This window comes from Haliotis rubra, unplaced genomic scaffold, assembly GCF_003918875.1.
Source record: "Haliotis rubra isolate DU_JTF1 unplaced genomic scaffold, ASM391887v1 Scf367, whole genome shotgun sequence".
In the NCBI taxonomy this organism is placed as follows: domain Eukaryota; kingdom Metazoa; phylum Mollusca; class Gastropoda; order Lepetellida; family Haliotidae; genus Haliotis; species Haliotis rubra.
In genome coordinates, this window is record NW_025767043.1 from 652751 (window position 1) to 663868 (window position 11118).

Sequence of the window (11118 nt, forward strand, 5' to 3'; positions counted from 1 at the left end):
TTACACGTGTAGATCTGTGATACTTTCTGTGTATTGACGTCAGCTTTTATGTTCGAATTGACAAATTGATGTGCTTGTAGTTGTACTCACTTGAGAACAATGTTTGAATCCTTAACACCTTAGCTTGGCTGTTACTCCTAAATAAATCTTTAAACCATCCTATGGGTTATCTATGCCAATAGGCCTAATGCATTTGGTCTATCGATTTGTTTAATTTGCGTTTTCACGTGCGTGGATTCAGATCACTTCTAACAAATACCAGCAGGTCCCTCTGTAGTCGATGCACTCCCTAGCGTAGGTGGCATAATTAGTTAAGCTTGGCGTGGCGTGGTGCTAACTTGTGCCTCACCATATTCCTCACTTTAGAACATTTGTCTGCCAGTAGTATACCCAATCCTTTACAGTCCAAAGAGATAATTCGTCAATTGGCTTTTGTAGATTTGTTTCTACTTGTGTGTTAACGATGAACATGTCACCTATTGAGTCCAAATGTTTCTCCATTGTGAACGTCTTTCACCTGATATTAGAACTGATGGTTTGCTTTCTGGTATTCTGATAAAACACCACTGATGCCTAACTTCAACACGCCGAGAGAAGAACTGTGCTTTATTGAATGAACAACGCCTCAGCAGAGCTTCAAATATCGAGCAAGTGACCTTTTCGAAACGAAGTAATTGAATATACAATCTGACGCTGTCTTCTTTTTGGTTGTCAAACATGATTACGCACTTTATAATCTGATGTTTTTCGAACAAATACCAATGTTATGAAACCATGCTTTCCCATTTCTCAGTTTCAGGTAATAACTGTTACATTTTATTGAATGTAACGACAATTGGATATATTGAAGTGATTATATCACCCTGTATAGCAGCTACTAATCTAATTCAAGGATCGGAAGAAATGAAATTCGAAAAAATCTTTCAGTCAGCAGTATTACATTTCCTACTAGTTATTTGGTTACCTTGTCCGTCGGCTGACGGAGTAACCTCTTGTTTTGTTCCTTGTTCTTTCGACTTTGGTCCATAAGGTATTTGGTTCGAATCCCAGAAGACCTTTTACAGAAATCTTACAGACACTAATGTCATATGCAGTTCCTTCAAACGTATCCAGATAGCTGAAACAAGAAGGTTGTATAAATTACAGGTTTTCTCAAGAGATTTCCATTTGAGACAGTGATCATAAAAACCGTGAATGACAAGATAAAACAGCCACAGAGATGACAAAAATATATTCTAAAGTTGTGGTATTTCCACTATTGCTCTACGTTAAAGGAGCCTCATTCCGTCCGAGCAGCGCAGTCTCAACACTCGTTACCATCATCAAACATAAATGCAGTTCGAGTATGGAAGGCATAAATGAGCCCATGAGAGATGATGGCACGTGTTCCAGTAGGTATCTGCATAGAGAACGATTGAAATCGATATGTATAGGGTTGTATTGGGAAGGAGCATTACTTAATGTTTCGGTGGAATTCCATTGCATTTGTTTCTCAGAACCTCTTCTGCAATTCTTTAAACGACATTAAACGTCAAATGTCCTTCCACGCGTATATGTCTCTGATATCACTGAGACAGTAAAACCCACTAATAATATCTTCGTTGGAGCCTCATTTCCTTTTTAAAAAATGGGAATCAAAGTTAATTAAGTTTAAATGAAAGTAATCAGAATCTGAAGAGTGACCCCTCGTAACATCCGTTGTGTTTTACGCCGCTTTTAGCAATATTTAGTAATATCACGGCGGGGGGACACCAGAAATGGGCTTCACACATTGTGCTCTTGTGGGGAATCGAACCCGGGCCATCAGCGTGACGAGCGAAGGCATTGACCACTATGCGGTTACCCTCCGCCCCCGTTAACACTTGAACAATGGTATAGCATATATTACTAAGTGTTAAATATTACTATAGTTAATCTGTTATGACTTCTCTTCACATGCATTCATACTGGAATGCCAAAATAATATATATACTACTCAAAACGTCAGGGACCAAGATTCTTTTATCTTGGGTTGCCCCTAACTTGTTCTGAGTAACTGATGACATTAGTACAACAGAGAGAACAACCTGATTCTTTCATATTGTGCCATGACATATTAACCGGAGTAAGCAAAATATCAGATGGTCTTTAACTTAATAGTTAGGACATCTTTGCAGAAACACGTGACATTAAAATATAATTAGACCCATGGTCACTCAGCTTTATTATGAAAGCGAACGAAACAGATTTTATTAATTATTGATAACCGATTCGTTTTACAGACGTACGTCACAAATCTGAACAAGATTGTGTCACTGAGTACCAAATTATTTATCAGTTTCACATGGACATAACCGCGATTACCAACTAAGAATTGCATGACATGGATACCGTCAAGTATATCTTTGTGGGAAGGAATGTTATGTCTTCCTGGACGAAGCAAATCAAAAGCTTTGATACGAAACATATTTGGTGTGCATGGAGTAATATGTTTATGTTATAATTTCACAGCAAACCCATAAGTAAAATGAGTTCTGATCGTCTCTTCAGATTACGCAGTTCTCTCACAATAGGAAAATAATCATAGTATGAGATTTAGTGACAAAATGAAAGAAAGCACCGACTTTTTGTTTCAGTTCTTATTAGCACATCATAACATCATAACACACAAGAGGTGTTTATTATTTACACAGCTGTTAGAGGACAGTAAGATTGTTTATGGATAACAACTTCTTTCATTATATATGATGCGACGTTACGGTATGGATTCTTATACCGTTGTCAAGCAAGAGTGAAGTGCTACAGCACAGAACAGACTTATATACATGGACAGGGATTAATAACAACATGTAGGTATGAATCAAGGGGATAAACAACAATAACAAGGCACGGTGGTAATAATGTAGTGACAATAGGAGGAAGCCAATGAAGTCCTAGAGGCAGAAACAAAATATACATGGCTGATGAGATTAATGATAGCTGGAGTGCTCTAATCTGTTGTTTTTATCAGTTCATTGTATGCAGAAGGGATGAGATATCCCTGGTCTCTGTTAATTGAGGGCTTGTGTCTCCGGAATCGAACTGCTTCTGCAAGTTTTCTTTTGGTGAAGTCCTGGTGGTTTTTCGATAATATCTCTACATTGTCCCAAATTATGTTGTGATTGGGACAGTTGATGATGTGGTCTGATAGTGCTGATTTTCTGATTTAGTGGTAGATGATAAGTGTTCTTTGATTCTGATATTTATGGGCCGGGAGGTGGTGTTAGACGGGTGTATTGTATTTCTCACAAATTGTGAAGAATAAAACAATGGATGATACCAATACATGTGTTCCCTTCATGTCGATATCAGTTAAATAAAGCTGTATAACAAACAAGGCCTTAACGAACACAACCTATCCTACCCTTTATGTAAATAGTGCATGCAAATGAATAATAATGTTATCAATACTGCAAGATAAACGTGAATAGGAAGTACATGTAAATGAGTGAGTGAGTGAGTTAATATTTAACGTCACATCGGCAATATCTCAGCCATATCGTGACAAAAACAATTTATACAATATAAATGAAAACATTTTCAAGAGTAAAATCTGTCGACGATGGACAGTCAAAATCCTAGTGAGTATTACAGATATGAATATAAAACTAGAACGTAAATCTAAAACATTTTAATTGAAGAAGACACTACAATATAACACACTGGCTATAGATCGCCAACATGTAAATGAAAAGATCAACGGTTGTTATCTGTGATAATAACACAAATAACCAGTTACAGTCATGTGTTTATAATGCAATGCAAGTTGTGATTAATACACGTTGTTTGTTTACGACATGTCCTCAGGGTCGACGTCATTGTTGCTTCGTTTTGTAAGTCAATGCTACAATACTGGCTTCTGATCGTGTACCCACACAACAAATCATACAGATCATGGACTCTTCAGTTCAGCAAACAGTACTCCGAACATTGTTAACCCAATGCATTGGTATATCCAAAGTCAATACTCAGTTTGTTCACAACTCCCTTGTTTCCACGGTTTGTGGACTGTAGTGAACTCCATTGATCTATTCGATTCATTAAATACTCCCAATGGTACACACATGCACGCATATGTATGCATGTGTACACTGCTGTATACTTAAGCGATGGATGATAGATCGATAGTTCACTTGTAATTCGAGAAGGGTCGGATTATTTGTCTTTGTGCTTCTGAAGAGGTGTACACTGTCACACCAAGGCACTGAAAAATGAAGTCCATATAATTAACTTAGTTAGTTTGTCTACCTCCCTTATACAAATGAAAGGAAAAAGAAACTAAATGTATCTTGATAACATAACGGTTACCTGGTAGAAACTATGGAGTGCTACATAGCAGTCTATATTTGCATTTACGAGGTCTCATGAGACGACGCAATTAGGCTCAGCAGACGAGATTTGCCAGGACAGGCGCCCACTGGCGGTGATGAGCGACACTGAAGGATATTTGAATCAGTGAAGGAGTAGTCTCGAAACCTGTTGATTTGACATTTGTGAAATCAGCCTCTCGTTCTGTCTGTGATCTTTGCTTTACTAACTTGGAAGCCTGAAGGTATGTTGAGAGTAACTGGCATGTTCGTTGCACATTCTGAAGAATGCGGAGCTAACTAAAGTGTCACTTTTAGTAGAAAATATGCACATACCCGATGACAGGAATATTTTTTATTTCAATAATGGATTGTTTCTGTTGCAAACAGATGATATAAGTTTATTATACAATGTTGGAAGTATAGTTGTTGTTTTTGGTAGTCAAGAAACGTCATAAGTGTCCTTTGAATGCCTAATGGAGTTACCTCCGATTAACAATCTGAACCGCCATACAACTAACAATCTGAAACCGTATATTTCATGAAAATATCTATTTACAAAAGAAATCACTGTGAAATCAAGAAAATGTCACGCATTCAACAATTGCATTATCGATTTAACCAGGATTACAAATCAAGACCTATTTCTGCTCTGTAATTCAATGGCTGCACAAACTTCAGTAATAAATATTGCTTTGTTTTGTGTGGGCTGATGCTTTGATTTGTCTTCTCAAAAACAAACTGACAATATATATAGATAACCAACCACATTTTACTTGACGATGTATTAAAAATATTTTGACAAAATCAGATTAAACAGTCTATAGATTCTCGAGTCACATATGTGTGATGCATTTACACATACATGACTGTAACACCTCTCAGTCGGAGTGTTGATATTTTGGACAAATTCCTTACTCTAAACATATTTCAAAATGCCTGTACACGCGGCAAATGCAAAAACATCGATCCTGAAACCCAAATAAACATGAACGTTAAAACCATATATCGTGTACGTACTTCATATAAAATACACCTGCTCAGGAAACAATACGGACAGGAACGCGTTGCACACAACAGTTGTTTTTTTTCCCTTTGATTCCTGCCATTAAAAAGACCCCCAAAAACATAAATAAGAAAAGAATGTGGATGTTGGATGTGTCTACAAGTCAACACGAAGTAACATCTGACAATCATTTACCGGCCCAAGGTTTAACCCCAGTTTTGAACATTATTTCAGGTATATCACGATTTAGGAGTACAGCTGAAGTGATGCTGGTCTGTCTCGATTGGTATTACTCAACTGCACACATTTGGCCTAACTGTTGTAAAACAAACTATTGAAGGAGAATATTGGTTTCTGGTACATCTGAGGAGATATATGTCAGGGTATAATAGCATTGCCATATGGGACATTGAATATGCTCTGTTTTGATTGATTTATGTTGGTGAGATACATCAGGAAATTTCGACACGAGTCAGCCAGCAGAGATCTGAATTCGAATCAAATGTTTCTAGTTGTGTCCTACATTTTCTATTTCTGAAAATCACTTCATCCTCTGCATGGATAGTAGGATACTAGAACAAATATAGCACGATTCTAGTAGTAGACCTTACAGAATGTCAAGAGAAAATCAATGGAACAGACTGTCATATGCAGCAATGTCATATGGATGCAATGGCAAAACAAATGACGTTGGCATTCTTTTGTTAACCGAATACCTGTCATCGTTTGTAGCATCCAAAATGCATCGACGCTTTGTCACAAGAAGGAACGAAGGCCACATGACACCATTCAGTAAAGTTGTTGCAGCTCCTGCCTGGACCACTGGAGCTGCACAAAGTGAGAGCCTGACTATACTCTGGGTGATTGGAAGAAACTTCGAAAAACTTGGCCAAACCAGAATCATACTGTTAAATCTGACAAAGGCCGTAAGGTCCCGAATCTGAAGTTAGCAAATTAGCTACTTTGCGCCTTTTATTTCAGTATCATTCTGAGACATGCTATTTAGGATTTCACGAATACCAGCACAATTATAACCAGATTGTTTAATTACAGGAACGTGTTGCAGAACATAGACTTGGTAAATCCCGATGTAAATTGCACTCTTGTGTTTCAAACCTCATTGCTTTGCTTCAGACCTGCAGCATATATAATCACAGGGTACTTTCCCATTCTCGACCTTCGACAACCGTTACTATTCAAATATGGACCCAAATATCGTCAACAGACTCCTATTCCCAATTGGGATTACACTTTGAAACCATTATTGACGCTGTCGAAGCGTGTGCCAAAACATGTGCAAAAGAGAACAGGATCTTGTAATATCTCTTTCAGAGTGGATCAAAGTCAGCGCGGGATGCTGTCGCTGGTAGAATGTACTGAAAAAAGAGGAAACAGAATTAGAATAAACCCACTCTGCCATAGCCAGCAGTTATCAAAGTTTGTAGCTGTTCCCTCTCACAACGCCCAAAATAACCTTAATGTGAAAAGATCAACACACAAAGTGTTTGATCAAACATCTTTACATATCAATAATGTCACACGTAAGACCAGTGTGTTAAGGAAGAAATCCTCTCAAACCATTCATGCTTCACATTTAGATGTGTGAATAAAGACTCAGAGTAAGTTGAAATGTGTGACAAAAACAAAACTCTCCCCAAAGCTGAAGGGAAAACTTCATTGGAAAAGCTTTCCTTTCATGTCGGTCAATATACCAACTGCTACAGCCTTTGGTGTTTACTTTTCACAACTGTCTATGGTACAGTCGAGCATGCTCTGTTTACCAAACTCTCAAAAGTGTCTTGTTCAGATGTTGTTCTATCAAGGTAAAAACATTAAAGTGACAGTAAAACTTTCAAAAGGTGTTATGTGAGACATGTGGATGACATTTCACAATTTGATTGACAAATGTACCACGTATCTTGACTATTTGATAGTGTTGTATACAAACATGCTCTGTCATATCAAACGGCGTCAATCACTGGATGGTTTTGTCTAGACGCGATTGCTTACAGAAAGCGTCGTACTTCTGTAAAACTGCGGAAAGGATCCTCAGACAAACACACACTCTTTATATTATTGTACAATCAGCTCTGTTTTTAACACAGATATCTTACGGTTGTGGAAAGGGTTTTGTCGTTTCTGTCCAATCAGACAAATGGACCAACCGTGAACCGCAGACTAGAAAGAAGTATTTGTGCTGTCAAGTGGGCGAAGAATTTCCGACTCAAAATTAACAAGGATCTGATACTCAGTGCAGATAACTCAACAGTCAATACTAACAATGTGACCTTGCATGGATAAACGCCTACATCCAATCAAGGCTATCAACGATAAAGCAGAAAACGATAAATATGGACAAATGTCAAGAGAGAAAGTTAATCATATAAATTGTAAAAAAAATATACACGTTCGTGTGATTTTCAGAAGCTTCACGAAACTGCACCAAAATAGCCACATTAGATAAAAACGAAGCCACGATTAGGTTTCCGTGTGGATTTTGAAAAATAAGAAAATGAATCACCACTCCAAAAATTCAATTTTTCCAACGTATCACCACACGAAACAATTAGGGTATTTGACGCGTCTGACATCAAGAGGCCTCCCCCGCGGGATGAGGAAGACACTGATGGATGCTGGATGTAGTTTACTAGTGACAACACATTAAAGATGGGCGGTATTTTTTGTACAGTAGTGGTACAGTAGTTGTTGATTGCCAATCTCTATGGATGCAAGTGTACGAAATGTTCATGATATTGTCGCAATTGTACATTGACCTCGGAGCTTTCGAATGAATATGGAGAAATGTTTTATAGCTTCTATTTAGCTAATCTGCTAATCTGCGTTCGCTCATCATGCCAAAGACCCGGATTCGACTCCCCACATGGGTACTGTGAAGCCCATTTCTATTGTTTTGAGTCGTGATATTTCTGGAATATTGCTAAAAGCTTAAAGTAAACCCGCTCACCCAACCAATTTTCATATCCCTAATCCAAAAATTGTTGTTTTTGTTTTTTTGTTTCGATTACTTTAAAACTTTCAAGTACACACACATAAAGTAAAAAATGCAATTTAGATATACAAAAACGCAGTAAGCGTTATATATTTCTATCTAAATAGCAATGAAGAATATTTCATGCAACAGAATATATTACGTACATCAATGTGACAGGGTAAGTTAGATAATTTGATACATGCTTTAACGTTTGGCTTTTTCTCATCTACCATAACTACATAGAAACATTGTGTTAAATCTTGAATAGTGTCTATATCTTCCTTAACACCTGCAGGTTAAATTGTCAATTATACAACATGTTTTTGTGTTGTAAATTCACAGTAGGAATTTTTGTATTGTACTCGTTCAGTTTGACGATATACCTCAATATCTCAGCCATATCGTGACTAAAACTAGTTCTTAATTCATAATACATACATATAATACATAAAACCCCGTCAACGAAGGGCAGTAAAACCAGTAGATTGTCCGCTATTAAGGTCACCCTTGCCAAGAACAAACATTCTTGTATATCTTACACGAGTACCGTACAATACCAATTTGTATTTACAACATAATATCATATGTCATAAATTTTATGAGTCATCAATCTTAAGTTGAAACAAATATTTGCGATGTCTGGCAGGAGGTCAAATTATTAAGTTGGATTCTTCTTCAGCTACTTTCTTCAACAAATGTGTCTTTTCCAAGTCAACAAGTGGCAAGGAAGCCCTGATTGCATCATGATACATGTCATTTCATATGTACAAGTTTCTTTACAAATGCCCACTCGTCCCGTTTTTATGTGCAATGATGACGCTTGATTTCATTTTTTTGTTGGAACACACATTCTGAATGATAAAAAGTCACTTTTTAAAAAGCATTGTTTGACTTTTTGGCATTCTAAAATATGCATTTCGAGAGTAGGTTCTACGTGGAATGTCCGGAAAAGTACTACCCGACAGGCATTGAAGTGCCCGTTTCGTAGAATCATTGATTTTAGTATCATCTAGCCCAGCTTAAACGATCACAAAATCGAATCGATTGTTTTAATGAAATTGCACATAGCCAGTTTTTCTACCAAGATACATGTTCTTTCGGTAGACGCAGTGTGTCTAATGGATGTTCCTAAGAAGATGAACGGGAGCACAAAATTGTTATTGCTGGAAGTCCTACAAATAATTTAAACCTACATCTCTAGTTTATGTAAGTAGAAAGCAGACTGGAGTCTCATCACCAACCACTGCGTTTTTAACAAGCGTGTTTGTAACAAGGTAAATAATGAATAATTTATCATGTATTCCGATTTTCTGTTATAATTTTAAATAAATTAGGAGATATGAGTATGGTGGAGTTGAATTCCTCCTGAGGCACACTGATAAAATAAACGGGAAGTTTTGCCTATTCAAAATTACACAAGGACATGGCAATATCCTTATATTAAAACATTGGCGAAATAGCCGATGACTAAAAGAGGAACAAGATTAATACAAATAATCAGTTCTCACTCAATAGATCTGGCAACAACTTGTACTTACTTACTGTGGATGCCGGATTCAATCGAAACGTGTATTTAACTGGTAAGGCCATCAAAACTATGTTTTGCAAGAAGCAAGGAAATGCTAAATTCGATCTACAGTTCGAATAGCTGAATGGTATTTTATAGTTCGTCTGTGAAACAGTCCTGACTATAAAACCAAATATTCAATTAAATGCAGTTGATAGTAAACTCAGCAACGTGCTTATTGTTTGGACGTTACAAAGTCCAGTATCAACATTTCATTTACAGTTCCAAATAACAGTTTCATGACTGCTGACTCACTTGACTTTGCCAAATCTTGACGGGCACATGTAGTCCAGATTTACGCCTTTGATATTACTACTTTTGTGGTTTATAAGATTAAGTTATAGTTCATTCCAAACTGGTTCAGGCTCATAACGCCGACCTTGCGACCAAACTTCAAAAATATAAAAAATAATGGAAAAAAAATATCGGCGTCCTGAGACTAGTTTCATTTTGCCAATTAATAAAGGATTACGAGGACAATGAAGGATCAATAAGTTGTTAGAAGAGGATAATCCGGATTGTGCGGATGAGAGCACGACTAAAGAGAAGACGACAACACTTTATATTTTATCAGTTTATTTCCATACTTGAAGCACTCATCAACAAACTCAGTCTACAGATTTTTACGTTTTTTACAATGATTCACATAAGTATATACGTGACATTTTTAATAAATACATCGCATATCCGATGTGCATTCATGATACATATAGCACACATTTTTACCAAATGCAGCAGGTGGAATGCTGAATCGGCAAACTGTCTCACGGACAGTGTTCCTTGTCTGAGCTGGTGACGGATGTCATCCAGTTGGTTGTTGGTTCTTGGCCCATCTGAGTTGTGGTGGTTCCATTGCGTTCCACTGCGATATATGTTCACCTAGTTCACCTTATCAAAACATCTAGAGTAGATTATCCGTAACCCTAGTTACTCCTAATCAGAAACTAACCATCAATGGAAACCGCAGGTCGGCGTCCTGAGACTAGTGGAAAATCGAAAGGTCGGCGTCCTGAGACGAAACCTCCAAACTGATCAAGGATAAAATGTTTCAGTAAAAAGGACCTACATTTTCGCAATTATATTCAAGGACAGTTGAGGTGGTGGTTTTGGATGAGCAGAACTGATATTTTAAAACTGTAGTCGATTTCATTTTACAAGGATATTGAGAGAGTAAGTTTGGGAAGCGTAAGTTTCACGAGGAAGGCGAGTGGATGGTGTGTGGGTGTTT